Below are 8,023 nucleotides of genomic sequence, written 5' to 3'. Positions count from 1 at the left end.
AGGTGCCCACCAGGCAGTGCTTAGCCTGCAGGCTCTCTGCTCTTACCTTCTTGTCCAGCTCTGCTCTTATATAGGGAAGTTTCACTAATGCAGGGAAACATTAGAAGGCAAAGAAATCTTTCAAATTATCTTTGAGGCAGGAAAAAAAGGGAGGTCACATCATCCAGCTTGCCTTCACAGTATCCCCTACAGCACTTACCTGCTCACAACACACACATAATTAGGGCACCTGTTGGGAGTGGGAGGGGTGGAGCAGATCCCCAAGCTGATGGGGACACAACTGATATGTGCTCCCCGTGGAGTTACAGTGCAGGGATGGATGGAAGAGGATGTGGAGAAGAATATGTCCCAATGGAAGAACTTGTAAGAAATTAGGCCACACCTTAATACACTTCTCAAGGAGTTTTGGGGAGGAGTTCGACTTTGAACTTCCTTTATAAAAATAAGAAGTGTCCTAAATAGGACTGAGCAGAAAATGATAGAAGCATCCCCTGGTAACATATACAGCAGCAGTAAACTCCAGAATAGCATCAGTGTGGGATTTATACCCTCAGTAGAGGGCCAGCAGAGACCGGCTGAGATGAGAAACCAAAACTTCTTTGGAAACCAGTGTGTTGGGTCAGTGCAAGAGGAGAGAGTTCTGCTGTGACTGTACAAAGAACTGGGGCACGTGCTGGAGTGAGAGATTCATGCTGAGATAGGACAAGCAGCATTGCCAAGCTGCAGGCTCACCCTTTGTCCAGGCATCAGACCCAGCACTGAGACAGAAATGGCCAAAGTTGTGGGAGAAGCAGCCAAAGCGTAGTGGTGACAGTGGTTCTGTGTAGACAAATGGTGTTCCTGATTTGGGATGTTTAGGAAAAAAAAAAAAATAAAGCAACTCTCAAGCACACCTGTTCATCCTCAAAACAATTTATCCTGTTATTTCTGTCCCCAAAACAAACCTTCAGGCACATGGAGACCTGAGCTCAGCCTCCATGTGCAGCCCTGGGAGCGACTATGGTTGTAACATCATGCCATCAGCTCCTCTTCCCTGGCTCTTCCAGCTTTGCCTTTTCACTGGAAATGCTTTTGGGCATCTCACTGGCCATCTGGGTTTCCCCTGGACTGGCATTATGCCATAATCCTAGGGTTATGTATCTACAAATGCTCTATCATTTTCCACATCCTGCATGAGGCATTTGAGCTGTGCTCCCTGCTCCCTGAGACTCCTGCAGTCTCAGAGGGCCAAACCAGCAACCTACAGAGCCTCACCACCTTTGCATGCAGTCATTTCACTGTGTCTCAGTGCATAAGTTTATCTCCAGAAGTAACCACAGGATCCTGAAATAATTTCAGAGCCAGTGCTTTACTGAAAGTCAAAATCTTCTACCTGCTGTATTCTCTATTTCCATGACTTTTCTCATTGTATACAATGCTGCCTGTATTTGCCCTGATAAGCCCTGATAAGCAGAGCTTATCACTGCTGCATTCATCTCAGGGACTGGTCGTCACTGGATTACCTCCCAGGTTCTCTTCTAGAGAAGTGCTGAACTCCTGCAGAAGTGGCCTGGTTTGTATGAGGGTGAACAGGATACCACGGAATCACAGACTTCAGCCACGTTCCTGTCTGTCTGGTACAGCTCCACTTTGGTCAGCAGCTCTGGGTCTCAGCCAGCCCAGCCAAAATCCGAGCTGGCTCTGCATCCCTTGCAGGTGGCTGAATGTGGGCTTCAACAGCCTGAGCACAGATGTCAAACCCCCAAGGAGGACTTTTGACTCCCTGCAAGGAGGAAAGGGAGGATGAGGTTGAAGAGGAAACCCACAGAGGAACATACAAACAAGTTTCCAGCATTTCAGCCATTCTCTGAAACTGGGCTTTGGATTAAAGCCCAGATCTGGCTGAACATTGGTCAGCTTCACCGTGCAGAGCTGGGAGTTTGGTGCTGTGAACTGGAGAACTTATCCATGGTAGAGGAAGAAATACACTGATATACTACACTGAGGAACTTTTCCCAGTGACAAAAGACACGTTGGCCCAGGCACAACTTTCTGTTTGTATGCAGAGATGCCCTGATGCATCCCAAAGGGGACCCTGTGGGTCTTTCAGCCCCATGTAGATACCTGGGGTTCTTTGGATGATAGCTATCTCCATTTCAGCATCTGAACACCCCAATATTTCTCTGTACCAGTTACCAGCATGTTCAGGAGCCAGCAGCTCCCAGCTTGGGAGTGCAGCAAGTCGCTGGGATCAGCTTGCGCCAGGCCCTGGCTCTCAGCCACATCACACAGACAGAGGCTGAAATTCTGGCTCTGATGCAAGTAGTGGCAACATTCCCACCACTTTACATGTGGCCACGATTTCTCCCAGTTCACTGGTGTTGCTCCCAGTGCTTCAGCAACAGCCACGTTGGCCCCACTATGAGTTGTCCTTGGGAATCAGGCTCTCAACCTCTGCCTTCATGGGAGACCCAGGGCACATCCAAAAGCTGTGGGCAATTGGGCTGCTGCCCCCAGATTGAAAATATATTTGATTGGTGTCATCACCAGCTTATCGAGAACCAGACACTGGGACCAAGTTATGTTCTGCTGCATAACAGAGAAGATCCAGCCCCAAATTATCCTACAGCACATTGAATGCTCCCTCCCATGGAAAGAAAACCAAAAGTGCATTTTTAACCCACTTTACCTTCGTCATCTTCTGGTGCTCTCACACTTGAGGGGATCATGCTTAAAGGATGGGGCAGAACTGCACACCATGTGGCTGACTCTGTTGCGCTGTACCTCCTCCTGCCTTGTGCTTCTCATAAAATCCACCTGGAAAAATTATCCTGGACAAATGACTAACTCTTCCTGGTGCAGCAGTTCGCTCCTCCACTTTCCACGTGTGTGCTTTGGAAACCAAACAGAGAGAAACCCTTGGAGTGGCCAAAGAAAACACAGCGCTTTCTGGGCAAGTGCTCTGCTTATAAATAAACTGATGTATGCACAAATTACCAAGAAGCATAAATACAAACCCTGCCATCGGCCAGGCATTTCCAGACAGCAAAGCCAACGAGGGGCTCTTTTGGCACTGTCAGATGTTATTGCTGCTGCCAGGTTGATTTACAGCAGCTCTTTGTGCATTGCTGGCTCCTGCAAAGGAGAGGCTCTCACAAGGGACAGTCCTTTGCCATTCTTCATCTACTGGATGTAAATCCAGCAGAGGAAAGCCCAAATCTCCTCTTGTAGCCATGCTACAAAATAAAATAAAATAAAAATCGACCATCTTGGTGTGATTTCTTCACTTAACAGCTGTTTATAAAGAATTTCTGAGGGGGCGGAGAGGAGCAGCCACTGTCTGCAAAACAGATCAGGGTCAGCGCTACCTTCTGCCTCCCTGAATGAGGGACAGGGGATATTTTGGGAATGTGTGGCCTGGAAAGGCAGGAAGGGAGGAGTCAGGATGGAAACACAGGGCCAGGTTCTCAGCAGGCACAGAGCAGCATTGGAGGTAACAGAGCTGAGCTACCTCCCTCCAGCGCCTCTCCCCAGCCAGAGATGCCCTGGGAGCTGTGCCCTGGGGAAGGGGGTACCCATGGTGCAGGGGGTCTGGATCAAGGCCCATGGGATGGCCCATGAGATTGGAAGCATGTCTCTGGAAATGAGAATAGCTGTGACTTTCTCCAGCTGGAATGTGGGAGTTTTACAGGGTAAACGGTTTTCCAGCCATGCGTGAAAGCAGCAGAGCAGAATCTATAGATTGCTGGGCAGAACAACAAGCAGACAGGATGGTCAGATCACAGCAGGAGCCCCAGGGCTCCTCAGAGTCAGTAGGGCAGAGAAAATTCTCAGAACAGTTTTTTTTTTCCCAGAAAAAAACCTCGAATCATTTCTGACTCTGACATTACTTACCATAGAAGTGGTCGGCTTTAAAGAAATACAGGAACATCACCCAAATTGCAAATATATTTGATTGAAGAGGAGGTTTTTGTAAGAGTAAAGTCTGCAGCAGCAGCATGGAGCGCTGGGCTGCTCCCTGTCCCACCATGTTCCTTTGTCCTGCCGCTCAGTGTGTGTCCCAGCAGCAGCTAGTCCTGAATTGTGCAATGGGAACAGCCCTTCTGAATCAAATCCTGAGTGCTTGGGAGACGGAAAAAATCAATTGCTAAATGTTTCATCCCGTACCTCTGTTTCTCATACTGAGCCAAAGGCCCATCTGACGATTTAGGCTGTGACTGACTACAATGGGAATTTTCAATCTACAAATTTAAGTCTCAGAAGTGATGCTGCTTTTTCCATGAGAATGGAGAAAGGATTTCATGAGGGTGAGAATAGACGGTGCTAATCGTCCAAGGCGTTTTGCAGTTTGAGCAAAGGAAATTTCTCAGATGCTCACAGTGCACCGTCAAGTGTAAAAGAGGGTTATGAAATCAAACCTGGTGTAACTGTTGAAAGGAAAAGCTCTTCAGGCTTCCTTTTGTTGCCTAGATATAGCAAAACATAAAAACAAGCAAACGATCACCGCAAAAGACACAGATGTGCACCAGAGCGGTGCTCATAATCATTCATGGAGAAATGCAGTTGTGATGGCAAATTAAATACAGTTGTTTTCCATGGCTACAGTGCTGCTTTGTGGTCGGACAAAAGCTTCATGTATTACCAATAACACAGCAGCCGCTCTTCGGAGAAAATAATTCAAGACCTAGCTAAAATGTTCATCCTTTTCTTGGTGGTTGCTGAAGTCTTGAAGCTGGAGGATTCTGAAGGCTTTCGATTGGTCATCACCCAATTAAAAAGGTAATCACAGAGTTGTAGGGGTTGGAAAGGACTTCTGAAGATCATCCAATCCAACCCCTGCTATGGCAGGTCCCCTGCAGTAGGTCGTAACATTCTGTTGTGTGATTACTTTCAAAGATGAAACAGCACTGGGAACACTGGAAAACATGAAAAGCATTTCAGTCATATGGTTTGAATTCTGATGATGATTCACCATTTGCCATCGAGTTTTTCAATTTGAAAGTCATCACTCCGTCCAGAAATGGCTGCATGATTGCATCTCGTTGCTCAATTCACACATGTAAAACATAGCAAAACACAGAGTGAGTTCACTGTGCGATCTTGAGTGCTGAGTAACAAGTTTATAAGCTCCTTTCCACAGCAAAGGACTTAAGAGCTGCAGAGGGGTTGGGGTTTTTCATGTTAAACACAAGGGAAAGTTGGGGCAGCTCCTCATTAAGTGGCCCTCTCCATTGGAAAGTCATCAGCAGGAGCAGCCCAGTCTTCATAGCCCTTAACACAATACAGACAGCCTGAGAGAGGGCAAGTGATTTGTGCACAAGTGTTAAGGGCCAAGGGCTTTCAACAGTCATTTCAAAATGCATAATAATACTTTAAAATGAGACTACTTCACTCTTTTTGCGCCAAAATTTAAGACATGCATTGACTGAAGTATCATTGCAGCCCAGGAACAGCACCCAACCCCTTTGTTGTAAGGGCAGCACCAGTGGAAGAAAGGCAACAGCACTGCAGCGTAGGGTAAGTAGCAAAGGTTTTAGTGTGGCCATGTGCATTAGGCTTCAAACACCTGCATGATGATATCAGCAAATAAAATTTACTCAACCTGATTCAGTCATTCTCCTCGAAACAAATGCTGACTTCTCTGATAATCACAAACATCACTGAGTGAGGAAATTTGAGAGCAGGTTTGCTGGGAGCTCTGTGTATCAGAAACAAGGAAGCACGTGGTTTAGCTCTTTTGAATTAGAGAAGGGTCTGACTGTGAACCTGAAAGTCCCAGTTCTCTCTTTTCTCCAAAACTACAGGGATCTCACGTAGCAGTTATGTATGTCTCAGTGTGCATCCTGTATGAGCGGATCTGCAAAGACCACATCAACCTTCTGCCTCAGTTCTGCTATGGGATGAGTTTCAGATTAACCTCATTTACGCATATAAGGTGTTTCATAGATTGATTAAATTAAAAAAAAAAAAAAAAAAGTGAAGCAAATATGAACGGGAAAGTCATTGTCCTCCTGTCTATGAGCAATAACCAAAAGCTCCTGAATGAGGAACTCCTTGGCAGGAAGGCTCCCAGAGATGCCTGTGCTTCCCAGCAAGTCCTTTGAGACACCTCTTCCCAGTGTGCCCAAATAGATCATTAAAGCCAACTACCTCCCTAATGTTTTTTGACTTCAAGATCATTTTACAAAGGAAGAAATGGCCTCAATGTGTTGAGGGGCATCCCAGTACCCCCTCTTTGGCTGAACAGCTGCTTGAGCTCAAGACCTCATGAGCTGCATGATCTGGAGACCCACCAGTTGATAGCACAAGGGGAAATGGTTTCCAACTCAAAGAAGGGAGATTTAGGTTAGATATAAAGAGAAAGCTTTTTACATTCAGGGCAGTTGCCCGGAGAGGTGGTGATGCCCCATCCCTGCAGACAGCCAAGGTCAGCCTGGATGGGGCTCTGAGCATTAATGGAGCTGTGGGTGTCCCTATGCACTGCAGGGAGTGGGACCAGATGGTCTGTAAGGTCCCTTCCAACTCAAACAAGTCTGTAATTCTATTGATTCTAAAATAAACATCCTGCATTTGAGCTGGCCAACATGCTCCACTCTGATTTGGGCAGAATTTTTGCTCCTGGAGCTGCTGGTTTGGAGGCAAAGCTCTGGCAGTGCCATTGCACACAGCCAAATTTGCAGTGCTGCACTGCCTGGTTTTGCAGCGCTGCCTGGTTTTGCAGCACCCATGGAGAGCTGTGCAGTGAGTTTCACACAGGACATTGCAGCTGAGTGCTCTGCTGCCCAGCTTTTGGGCTGATATAGGCACAAATCCGAAACAAAGGCTGCTAGGAAAGCTGGTGTGCAGGGCTCTTTGTTCCTGCTTTCTGGAGTCACAGTGGGTAATTTCATACCAGCCCAGGCTGGAAGGGAGCCAGGCAGCACAGCGAAGTGAGACAGTCTCCATTTGGCTAATAAGTTAATAAACTTCTTTCTTGATCTCAATAAGCGCTTCCCGAGGAAAAATAAAAAAAAAATCCCTCTCCTGTGGGCCAGCATGGGGTAAACAGATTGGAGTGCAGGCCAAGACCCACATGTCACGTTTCCTTTTGCTCCAAGAAACCCAAGCTCCAGTGCTGGGTTCCTTGGCCGTGTGCCCATGAGCACCAGCTGTCTCCAAGCTCTCCACAGGGACGTGTAGCTTCAGCCTCTCTCCTGCCTAGTCTCTTGTCTCTGGGGAAGGGAAACCAAGAACTACCTAAATAAAGCAAATGTTAATTGGTTAAAAGTGTTTAAGTGGGTTGCTTTGCTTTGCTTTCTATTTTGGAGCCTTTTTCTTGGAGGGTGCAGCAGCCTGGAGGTCTCCAGCTGGACAGCCTGCCCCGTGTACCCAGACCTCGTTCTGTTACAAGGCATCTGGGGAAAAATAATCTGGGAAAATATCTGGGAATCTGGGAAAAAATCTGGCATCTGGGAAAAATAATAATTCCTAGATGGAAGATACATGGAATCAGCTACATCACAATGAAATAAGCATCACTTCAATTACTTGCCCAGATCTCTGTCAGCTAATTAGATACCGGGTGTCCTCTGCTCAAAAAAAAAATATTTCTGCACTGCCAAGCAAAGCACTGTTGTTTGTGACATCAGCCCATGGGCATTAGCTGTCTGAGGAGCTCTGGTATGCCCTGTCTAGCAGACATAACCTTTGTACAAGAGATGATGTTCAGTGGTTGTATTTTCTGGCTCTTTCTGGAAAGAGAATGCAATAATCCTCAACTCGGATATGACAGTTTCCAGCATAAACAAATCCAGGCTGGCTTTGTACCACAGGTCTGAAGTCTGGAAACATCATCACTGAGGATGTTTATTTGACTGTTCCCATTTTTTTAAATTCTTTGATTTGTTTTCAGTATCTGCATTCATCTGAAACAATACAGTGCAGTCAAACTCACCAATTTTTTGATACTTCCCACAAACTGAACACCTTTCCCATTGGCCATGGCGTTTTTTGATTTCAAAGTTGAGAAACAATCAATCTACTCTGCAGTTTCCATTCAGTACAC

At 46.5% G+C, this 8,023-nt stretch overlaps 1 long non-coding RNA gene across 2 annotated transcripts; it reads right to left on the bottom strand.

Annotated features, from left to right (window-relative positions):
- Positions 1–859: 859 nt before the first annotated feature.
- Positions 860–4,047, bottom strand: LOC122169563. Of its 2 annotated transcripts, none has more exons than XR_006171580.1 (3): positions 3,874–4,047; positions 2,669–2,871; positions 860–1,762 (listed from the first exon to the last, which is right to left on the bottom strand). It is a non-coding gene; the product is annotated as an uncharacterized LOC122169563 (long non-coding RNA). The 2 variants fall into 2 exon arrangements; XR_006171581.1 differs by lacking the exon at positions 3,874–4,047 and adding an exon at positions 2,997–3,867.
- Positions 4,048–8,023: the final 3,976 nt, after the last annotated feature.

Source organism: Centrocercus urophasianus, unplaced genomic scaffold (assembly GCF_019232065.1).
Source record: "Centrocercus urophasianus isolate 14NV4802_14NV808 unplaced genomic scaffold, USGS_Curo_1.0 seq_55, whole genome shotgun sequence".
Classification (NCBI taxonomy): Eukaryota; Metazoa; Chordata; class Aves; order Galliformes; family Phasianidae; genus Centrocercus; species Centrocercus urophasianus.
Note: the sequence above shows the minus strand (reverse complement) of the source record. Positions and strands in the feature narration are given on the sequence as shown.